We start from the raw sequence: 12,248 nt of genomic DNA on the forward strand, positions 1-12,248 counted from the left end.
ACGCCTAGGTACAATTTTTACTTAGAAGTGACGTCACAAGCCCCCACTCCGGAACTTTGATGATCTATATCTTTGTATTTTTTCATTAATTAGAAAAAGCGAATAATATGTGTTCAGTATTTTTGGACGATCTGACTGACGGACTAAACAGAATGCCATTTTTTTTATGTAATTCTCATCCCTATTGTCTCTTTCCAAAGACAAATGTGCATTCTTAATCGCCGTTTACTGTTCCAATTGTTGTGTTGAAACATATTTTGTCCTCTACACATACCACTGTGTATCGTATCACACGCACGAGTAAATATGGGTGACGATTTATCACACAGTGGTCCTGCCGCGGACAAAAACAAATATTGTTCGTGTGTCCGCGAAAAGGGACTGGAATGCGTTAATAGACTTAATAGTATTTTCGATACTAGTGCGGAAAACAAGACACGGGCATGTAAAGTGTTGATGTTAAAAATTCCATATTAAAAAAAATACCTTTACTACTACTTGCTTCTATTAAGGTACAGCGGGGCAAATCTCGACTGGGGGGCAATTATAACTGATCCATTTTTTCCATTATTAGTATTACACTATGATGTTGAGTTCTACATGTATCCACTGAACACGCCTGCCATATATACCCGGCGGAGACTCTAGAGGTATTTAATAATGCAAACATTTTAAAACATGTAAAAAAATGGACCAGTTACATTTGCCCCCCAGTCGAGATTTGTCCCACTGTACCTTACACAATTTGTGCGTCTTTTACCTGATTTAATCCACCCCCAAATATTGCCCAGCGTGTACCGGCCCTAAAATATTTAACGTTTAAAAAAATAGATATTTGAATTCGGAACGCGGCTCGGTCCGTTGAAATGTCGGTGTTTGCACTCCATCTGTCCGTACATTTACAAATGGCGGCCATGGACGGTAGGAATACACTCCGTTTATGTGAAATGTCGATATATTGCAACACATGTGAAGTTTTGGAGCGCGCAAGTGCATATGGCGTGTTAAATATCATATGTGCAAAATTTTTATATTCTATGTAGTAAATAAATGTACCTACAGCTGGCCAAATATGTAGTAAGCAGCATAGAATGAATAAGGAGAGTTGTAACTCCATACATCAGTAAATGCGAGTTATTTGTAGTGGCATCTAGCGTCAATCATGTGTCAAATAGCGTAAATTATCAGTACTGTGTCGAGATATGGCATCCTATGCACTGCGATTACATATGTCGGGGACAGGTCAGGATTGGCACCATTTTCAGACATCGGGGCGTTGCTGAGTCATCGAGGATTGAGACGAAGACGATAGTAATCAAAGATTTATTTTACACACTTTAAATTTTACAATAACTGATAGGTAAACAACTTGGTTTAGAACAATTATAGCGTGGACAGTTCCGAGGAGGCTCTAAGACTTCTTGTCTCTAGCGTGGTCCGCCAGAGAGTGTTGGGTCTCAGGTATCCCGGCTCCGTCCTAGCGCACGAAGTGGGGACAACAACTGGTTGGGTGGACAACTGGTTGGTTGTGACGTCAGCTGTCCAGCTGCAACTATTCGCGCGCTGCGCTATAATTGACTATCCGTGCCAATATCCGGTCTGTCTTCGACACATATTTTACTTTGAGAGTAACTCTCTATGACACTCGATCCTCTTTGGTAACAGTAAACTATCTAGCAATAGTAGCAATGCTTCTGTAAAAGCGATCTAAATTGAATATTTGTGCCGTTGCAAATATTGATATTTACGCAGCTGGGATCGAACTTGGAACCTCTGTGTCAGATGGAATGGGTAATACGGTAACTATTAGCATTGAGTCAGCGACAAAGACAGCATTTACAACAGGGTTATTAGGATGCGCCGCGGACAAAGTCTATATAATTATTATATTAATAAGCGTGTAAATATATTTTCACCACACCAACTGGTAAAGGCTTTCTTTGCTATTCGAAAACAGATAGCAAAATTGCATTTTATCCACAAGGGGGCAAAGTAATTTCATACAAATTTTAACACGATGTCTTAATCTGGCTGCTAGATTTTACCTATAAATGATGATTTTGAATCATAAATATTGAATAAATTGATGGATTTGATCTATTTTGATGTTTTATAGTCAGTATTTTGTTCGTGTTGGTGTGGTGAAAAATTTTGTGTTTCACTCGGTGGCAAAGTTTGTTTAACCTTCGTGCCTTGATACCCTCGCAACGCACAAGATTCCACTTTTTGAACCACTCGCTACGCTCGCGGTTCAATATTGGAATCTTTCGCATGCTCAGGTATCAATATTGACACGTGCGGTTAAACAACTACTTTGCCCCCTTGTAAAACAAATAACTATTTTTCATAATAATATAATGATTAATCTCTTATTAGGTTTGCTAAAAAGCTTATTAAAAGAGTGTGTTTAGTAAAACGTCCCTCTTTGTCGGTTACCATTAAGGCGAGATTTACTTGTATCTTTATATGAATAAACTGACATAGCGGCTTTATAGCAATCGACAAAGTGGGACGTTTTTACGTGCACACTCACTAAGATATATTATATCTTCCCCTACATTTTGTATATCTAATTAGACATGATGAAATAGCTGCAATTTATTAATTTTAAATGACTATAAGTAATCATAATATCACTGACATCCTGTTTTCACACGTCTACCTAGACTGATATAGTACATTTCGATACAAGTGCGTAAAAAAGGAAGTTCGAAACGAGTGGCGATAAATTAAAACACGACCGAAGGGAGTGTTTTAAATCGACAAGAGTTACGAATTTCCTTTTCGCACGTGTATCGAACGACGTTTTTCAGTACAGATGGCCCTCGGAAGTTTCGACCTGGCATATAATGAACCACTTCTCGCACTAGTGCGTAAAAAAAACACCATCTGTACTGAAAAGTATATTAAGAGACACACTATTGTTTTTTGAGATCTTTTTTTAACCCCCGACGCAAAAATGACGGGGTGTTAAAAGTTTGACGTGTCTGTCTGCGTGTCTGCCTATCTGCCTGTCTGTCTATCTGTCTGTCCATCTGTTTGTCTGTCTGTCTCTGTGTGTGCCTGTCTGTGGCGCCGTAGCTCCCGAACGAATGAACCGATTTGGATTTAGTTTTTTTTTGTTTGAAAGCTGACGAGTTAGTCGGGAGTGTTCTTAGCCATGTTTCATGAAAATCGGTCTACTATGTCACGGTCGGGGGTTTTTCAAATGTTTAATTTTGTGGTTATGTTATTTAATAAACAATGTATAAAGTTTGTGAAACGTGTAAATATTGTAACGTACGACAATTAGCAACTTTCCCAATCAGGCATACCGGCGAACTTTCACTTGGCCCCCGCGGGGGCCTTAGTCTGAGGTACGGAATATGGAATTTCTTCCCTCACAAGTTTATATTTATTATAGTTTTGATAATAAATGTGTTATGCTTAACTTCAAAGTAAAACCGTTCTGCTTTAAGGTTGAATATGTACAAAATATAATATGACCTGAAAGATAAATATCCTTACAGCAGAATGGATTTACCCAATTTTGAAGTTAAGCGCCACAAATAATATGATGCATGTACAATTGTACATAGCTGCGTCGGAATATCGGGAGCTCGACAAAACACAAAAAGGTAGGTAGTCACGGTCTATATTCCGCTGAATTTATATTTCATTCTCTTTATTTATTTTGAGTTTTATTTATTTCATTTAATATTAAAATAGTACACAACATAACTGTAAAACCAAAGCACTGTGAAACTGCAAAAAAAAATATAAAAATACAAAAAAAAAGAAACACATTATGAAAATATAAGCACAGTTTCAGAACAAAATTTAGTTGACAACGTAACGTTGTGGCTTCGTTGGGTCGTTTTCCCCGGCGTAGAATTCAATGAATCTAGGAAACCGGTGATTCAGTCAAAACTCATAACGATGGATAATGTTTAGTCCGTTTTCACATTATCCTAACTAACTTAATATAAGGCAGTATACGTTTTATTTCTGATATAGTACCTAGTTGCACAATTAAATAACAAATCAAAAAAGTGAAAAAACAACCTTTCCGTACGCTTCTTAATAGGCCACCATTTGCAAAATGTCAATATGAAAATTGTGAACGTTATCTATCATATATTTTATCGTAACTAAATAACGTATGAGGTTAGAAAATCCTCATACCGTATCTCCTACTTCCCGCACGTTTGGTAATTTTATCAAACGCTCATTATTTATTTAACATGTTCAACATGTCACATAAGTTTACATTCGAGTTAAAATAACATTTAAAGCTTTAATTTAAATTTATAGGAATTATATTGCATTTATAATAACATGATATGGTTACATGTTATTTGTTAAAGTATGTTAATTCTTTTTAATTATCAAGCAGAAACATCTGCTATAATTTTTAAATTTAATGAAAAATATACACCTCCGACAGGACTTGAATTTGCGACCTGTACTGAAGGAAGGATAAGTTCGCACACATTTGTTAGGTCTCCGTAGCTCAGTCGGTGAGAGCGACTAGACCAGAGCTCTAGAAGTTTGCAGGATCGATTCCTGCTAGGAGTGTTTATTTTTCTTTAGCCTGCATTAGTATCCCACTGCTGGAGTGTAAGTTTTTTTTTTTTTTTTTATACTACGTCGGTGGCAAACAAGTATACGGCCCGCCTGATGTAAAGCGGTCACCGTAACCTATGGACGCCTGCAACTCAAACAGTGTCACATGCGCGTTGCCACCCCATTAGAAACTTGTACATTCCCTTTTGCTGTGTTAAGTACACAGCAAAAAGGAGTGTACAAGTTCTAAGGAGGGTTCGGGTTGCCGACGACTCAAAGGACAATAAACGGAACAAGTTAGTTCCGTAAGTCCTCCCGTCATCAGCACACCGCACCCCCGTTGAGCTCTGGCAGCCTTACTCACCGACAGGAACACAACACTATGAGTAGGGTCTAGTGCTATTTGGCTGTGGTCTTCTGTAAGGCGGAGGTACTACCCCAGTTGGGCTCTGCTCTAGATTCGAGCGAGACGATATCCGCTGTGCTGTGCCCTACCACACAAAGCGGAATATCATTCGCTATGCCCTACCTCCTATAACGTAAAGTTTTAAATTCTTCCTTAATTTCCAAATTCGATAATACTTATACACCCTGTTTTTATTGAATTCCGTTAACTTTAAGGGAAGATTCATTACATCAAATACAATTAATTTCTCTAATAAACTAACGTCTTAACTCTTGCGGTTATCGAGCTATTAAAAAAATAAAGATAATTTCTGAAGATGTGTGTCACAGTCTTTACCACTTCCTAATGTTATTTGTTTTGACATGTGCCGTCAATCACTTGACACTAACTTGAATGTTATTCTTAAGGGTCTCTCATACTAATAAGTTAATTTATTATGTATGAAAATGATGAAAAATTTTTTTTTGCGAATTTAACTAAAAGAGATATACAGGGTGGTTCCTGATAATGAACCTAACAACGTGTAGAATTTAACGGAAAACAAAAGAAACACGGTGTATACGTTAGTGTCACGGAATTATTAAAGTCCTTTTAATTTGCAATTTGATCTCAATTTGTATGTAGATACCAAGTAAGACCACGAAAGCTAACTGCTTACAATATACGTAACCGCCTCATCTGCAGTAATGTAATGTCCTAGAACGTGTACCCATTACATGGCTCCTAGGGGATCTAACTAACTATAACTACTATACGAGAATAGAGATTAGTATAGTCAAAGACATATATAACTCCGTATAAATAGATAAAGTCTAGGAAAAAAACCGGCCAAGAGCGTGTCGAGCCACGCTCAGTGTAGGGTTCCGTAGTTTTCCGTATTTTTCTCAAAAACTACTGAACCTATCAAGTTCAAAATAATTTTCCTAGAAAGTCCTTATAAAGTTCTACTTTTGTGATTTTTTTCATATTTTTTGAACATATGGTTCAAAAGTTAGAGAGGGGGGGGGGCGCACTTTTTTTTCCTTTAGGATCGATTATTTCCGAAAATATTAATAATATCAAAAAACGATCTTAGTAAGCCCTTATTCATTTTAAAATACCTATCCAACAATATATCACACGTTGGGGTTGGAATGAAAAAAAAATATCAGCCCCCACTTTACATGTAGGGGGGGTACCCTAATAAAACATTTTTTTCCATTTTTTATTTTTGCACTTTGTTGGCGTGATTGATATACATATTGGTACCAAATTTCAGCCTTCTAGTGCTAACGGTTACTGAGATTATCTGCGGACGGACGGACGGACGGACGGACGGACGGACGGAGGGACAGACAGACATGGCGAAACTATAAGGGTTCCTAGTTGACTACGGAACCCTAAAAACGTACCTCAGTACCATACAGAAAAGGTACGGTGGCCTAGATTGCATTACACCTTTGGAGTACACTCAGCTAGATGGCGCTAATATTAATATTTGACATTTTAAGCTACCAAGCTAAGAATATGGGCCAAATTGTCATAACTGAGGTTCAAAAGTTTTAAGCATGAGTCAAGAGATGGCAGTCTATGCACTGTGATTGCACATTTTACTTCGACAGTAACTCTCTATAATACTCGATCCTCTTTGGTATAGTATAGTGTATGAATGTATTCATACTGGGTGAATTTAAGTTAAAATAAATTTAAAAGTGGAAAATGAGGCAGAAATTTTACACTTCTAAACATATTCTAAGCCTAGTGGCTTCGATTGCAAACGTTTCTGCTAATCCAAGTCAAAAAAAATAATTTAACATTAAAATTGTGGCACTTTCTTCCGCTTTTTTATCAGCAGTTTCAAATACCTTGAAAATAAAGACTATAGTAAGGACAATCAAGAGTGTAAAGTTATTTCAGCACTGATACTTCGGGCCTTCGGCCTTAGTCCGTTTTCACACTATCCGATCCGATATCGTAGGTCGGAACGACTTCAATGGAAAAATCCAAGATGGTGCCTGCAATATATGGGATATCGGTCCTACATCCGATATCGAATCGGATAATGTGAAAACGCACTAACACGGAGCTCGGCGATTGGCAATTGCCTTTAGACACTTATTATTCTGTGTTTCACTACTGACTTGTCTCTCCACGAGGATATAAAGTACCCAATTTTCTTGTTAATAAATAATCATAATTTCCAGTCTAAATATACTTATTATTTCTGTACGGTACGGTAAGTTTAACTGAAGAGGATCGAGTATTATAGAGTTACTGTCAAAGTAAAATGTGTAATCACTGTGCATAGACTGCCATCTCTCGACACAGGCTTAAAACTTTTAAACATCAATTTTGACAATTTAGACCATATCGTTAGCTTGATATGTGTTAGAATGTCATTATATTAATATTAGCGCCATCTAGCCAAGCGTTCCCCAAAGGTGTAACGCCATCTAGGCCACCGTACCTTTTTCTATATGGTTCTGAGGCACGTTTTTTTATTAGACTGTAGCTGTCTATACGGAGTTACATTATGTCTTTGGTTTTACTCATTAAACATTCATATTTAAACTAAATACATATTATGCTATAAATTAACTTTTTAACAAAAAATAAAACCGCCTTCAAAAAAAAAGCGTGTTACAAAACACGGAAAAACTAAAAAGCCAAAAATAATAAACCTTCGAATTCAGATTTCTTATCGGATTGCAATAATCTAAACATCCAAATTATAAACAAATCAATTATTTTTGTAGTCGGTACCAGACCTGTTCGTCGCCTTGCTATTTCCTGTTTGCCCTACCCAACCATACGCAGGCTGGTCCCGACTCCAAAAATAATTGATTTGTTTATAATTTGGATGTTTAGAATATTGCAATCCGATAAGAAATCTGAATTCGAAGGTTTATTATTTTTGGCTTTTTAGTTTCTCCGTGTTTTGTAACACGCTTTTTTTTTGAAGGCGGTTTTATTTTTTGTTAAAAAGTTAATTTATTTGTTGATTTTTAGTGGTTCCTAGTGATATTATATGTATCAGTCCGAATATATGTACAGTAGTGAAAGAATTGTCCTTTAACTCCTAACCATTGAGGAGTTGACCTTCCATCATCAGCTCAGTCACATAAAATTATTACCATAAGGCGCAAATACTGGTGCACCTTTGAAAAATACACAAAAAACATTACATGTGCCTATAACATTTGAAGAGTTCCCTCGATTTCTCCAAGATCCCATCATCAGACCACGACTTGGTGCCAATGGGACCATCTCGGGGTTATACCCGTTCGATCAAAAAAAAAATTTTGAAAATCGGTCTACGATTCTCGGAGATATCGAGTAACATACATACAAAAAAAAATAAAAAAATAAAACCGCCTTCAAAAAAAGCGTGTTACAAAACAAGGAGAAACTAAAACGTGTTACAAAACAAGGAGAAACTAAAAAGCCAAAAATAATAAACCTTCGAATTCAGATTTCTTATCGGATTGCAATAATCTAAACATCCAAATTATAAACAAATCAATTATTTTTGTAGTCGGTACTAGACCTGTTCGTCGCCTTGCTATTTCCTGTTTGCCCCACCCAACCATACGCAGGCTGGCCCCGACTCCAAAAATAATTGATTTGTTTATAATTTGGATGTTTAGATTATTGCAATCCGATAAGAAATCTGAATTCGAAGGTTTATTATTTTTGGCTTTTTAGTTTCTCCTTGTTTTGTAACACGTTTTAGTTTCTCCTTGTTTTGTAACACGCTTTTTTTGAAGGCGGTTTTATTTTTTGTTAAAAAGTTAATTTATTTGTTGATTTTTAGTGGTTCCTAGTGATATTATATGTATCAGTCCGAATATATGTACAGTAGTGAAAGAATTATCCTTTAACTCCTAACCGTTGAGGAGTTGACCTTCCATCATCAGCTCAGCCACATAAAATTATTACCATCAGGCGTAAATACTGGTGTACCTTTGAAAAATACACTAAGAACATTACATGTGCCTATAACATTTGAAGAGTTCCCTCGATTTCTCCAAGATCCCATCATCAGACCCCGACTTGGTGCCAATGGGACCATCTCGGGGTTATACCCGTTCGATCAAAAAAAAAAAAATTTTGAAAATCGGTCCACGATCCTCGGAGATATCGAGTAACATACATACAAAAAAAAAAAAAAAAAACAAAAAAAAAACATTCAGTCGAATTGAGAACCTCCTTCTTTTTTGAAGTCGGTTAAAAAAACATTCAGTCGAATTGAGAACCTCCTCCTTTTTTGAAGTCGGTTAAAAAGACAATTAAAACGCGATTATGCGAAAGTAATTTATGCGACCATAAATTAGCCGTAATTTGTAAATTATGTCAACGCGTTATAAACGGGGCTTCAACAAAGGGGTTTCGAGATAATTTTAATAAATTGGCAAACGGATTCGGTCAAGCGTGAAACGCACGGAAATAAATAATATTGTTGCTCGAGCTGTAAATATTTAATAAATAATATGTTTCGATTTCGATTAATGATTTGCAATGCCTGGAAATTTGTGTGCATACAAATTGTTATACCTATTTCGAATTCTAATCCTATATCCACTGAAAATAGAAATTAAAAAAATCCAAAAGAATGATCCGATATCGTAAGTAGGACCGATATTTTTGATTGCGCCGACGCAAAACCGACGGGGTGTCTATCTGTTTGTCTGTTTGTGTTGTCTGTCTGTGTGATCTTAGCTCCCAAACGGATGCACCGATTTAGATTTTTTTTGTGTGAAAGTTGAATTAGTCGGGAGTGTTCTTAGCCATGTTTCACTATGTCGGGGGTTTTCCAAAAGTTCATGTATTTGTTTTTGACACCCTTGATACATCCGATATCGGATCGGATAATGTGTTAAGTCTCTTACGGTAACAATAGAGAAAAAAATGTCTCTTATGGATTTGAGTTGGATGGGAAAACACATCCATCCAAAGTACCTAACTTCACCGAGTATTGTTTTATTATTTCTTGGAGAAGACGAAGCTCTGGTGGCCTAGCGGTAAGAGCGTGCAACTTTCGATCCGGAGGTCGCGGGTTCGAACCCCGGTTCACAACAATGGGTTTTTCCGAACTTATGTGCGAAATGTCATTTGACATTTGCCAATCAATTTTCGGTGAAGGAAAACATCGTGAGGAAATCGGACTAATCCAAATAAGGCCTAGTTACCCTTCGTGTTGGAAGGTCAGATCTGTGGCTTTAGTAAAACTAGCGCCTACGCCAAATCTTGGGATTAGTTGTCAAAGCGGACTCCAAGCTCCCATGAGCCGTGGCAAATGCCGGTATAACGCAAGGAGGATGATGATGAATACGTTCTTTGCTGGGAACAGGCCTCCTCCCACGCATGAGAAATCTCGGGCCGTAGTCCCATGCTAGCCCAATCAAACGAATTGGGAAGTTTACTTGACGTATTTTGACGACCGGTCTGGCGCAGTCGGTAGTGACCCTGCCTGCTACGCCGCGGTCCCGGGTTCGAATCCCGGTAAGGGCATTTATTTGTGTGATGAGCACAGATATTTGTTCCTGAGTCATGGATGTTTTCTATGTATATAAGTATTTATATATTATATATATCGTTGTCTGAGTACCCACAACACAAGCCTTCTTGAGCTTACCGTGGGCCTCAGTCAATCTGTGTAAGAATGTCCTATAATATTTATTTATAATATTTATTTTACTTTACCCTTATGATAATTTATCAGTAATGAATGGAGTTGGCGTGGCTCTAATACTTGTCTTTTTTTTTTTCGAAGGTGTATGGCGCAGTCGGTGGGATCAATTTTACGAAACAATTATTATATTTTTTCTGCAATACGGTCACAACTCTACCTTCATTATTAGCCTTATTTGTTATATTATACACAACTTTTCAATAATATCAACTTTAACACCAATACCAAATTATCGTCCTCCTTGTGTTGTCCCGCCATTTGCCACGGCTCACGGGAGCATGGGGTCCGCTTTGACCACTAATCCCAAGATTTGGCTTAGGCACTAGTTTTTACGAAAGCGACTGCCTGACCTTCCTACCCAAAGGGTAAAGTAGACCTTATTGGAATTAGTCCGGTTTCCTTACGATGTTGTTGATGACAAATATTGTTTCGAAACTTTGACAAACAAATGTTGTTTAGCAAATATCGCACTTAATATCAAACCTAAATAGTAGTAGATAGTTTTTTTGATAAATAATGGAGTTGGTCTTACTCCAATATGCTTTATTGGTCCCTTCCAAAATAATTTGACATGGCGCAATCGGTAGGATCAATTTTATGAAACTCTGTATATCGCTTTACGTTGATCAATGATGAGGACGAAAAGTTTTTGTCCAAAATCATTTTTTATTTATATTTCTGTCCACTGAGACTGAGAAGCAGCGTACACAATACACATAAAGAAAATGGCGGCATTTTGCTGCGTTGTTATTGCGTAATGTCACCGCCACGTCACCCTGATTTATTGAGGAAAAAGAAACTAACGCTGCTGGGGAACAAAGTATAATAAATAAGGATATCTTAATACTATTTACTTTTATATAATACGACGCTCTGCCCTAAACAAAACATTGAATAAATAAATATCTCAGTATTTGCTTACAAAGATTGACTACGCCCTACGGTAAACTCAAGAAAGCTTGTGTTGTGGGTCCTCAGACAACGATATTTATAATTCATACTAATATTATAAATGGAAACGTGTGTGTGTCTGTTTGTTTGTCCGTCGTTCACGGAAAAACGGAGCGACGAATTGACGTATTTTTTAAGTGGAGATTGTTGAAGGGATGAAGAGTGACATAGGCTATAGCCTGACAAGTTTTTATTTGACCCTCGCCACGTTGCGGATTTTCAGCTGAACAAATTTCTTTTACTGGCAAGGATTAATATTTGACACCCGTCGTCAAAAGTCATTGAATGTCAGTGATGTAAACGAGAAGTAAATATTTTCAATTTTCTATCGGTTTCATCGCAAATTTGCCCAAAATAATATTTAAAAAAGTGAAAATAATTATACTTAAGGTGATAAATTACTAACAACAAAAAATAATGAAGGATTTCACAGTATTTCGTTAACAATGTTCCGAAATCGGTTGTTGACATGTCCGGTACTGACAATTTATAGTGCGGTTGTCCTGTACTGATTATTTGGTTTCGATTTAGCTTAATATATTTTTGTTCTTATTTAAGGTGTCTGTAGCTCTGCCGTGAAAAATATTTATAGAAATAAGAAGGCCGTTACATCATTGACACCAGTATAAAACAAGGTCCCACGCAAAAAGAAAATAAACATCGACGACTTCGATA

This window comes from Leguminivora glycinivorella, chromosome 25 (genome assembly GCF_023078275.1).
Source record: "Leguminivora glycinivorella isolate SPB_JAAS2020 chromosome 25, LegGlyc_1.1, whole genome shotgun sequence".
NCBI classification, from domain to species: Eukaryota; Metazoa; Arthropoda; class Insecta; order Lepidoptera; family Tortricidae; genus Leguminivora; species Leguminivora glycinivorella.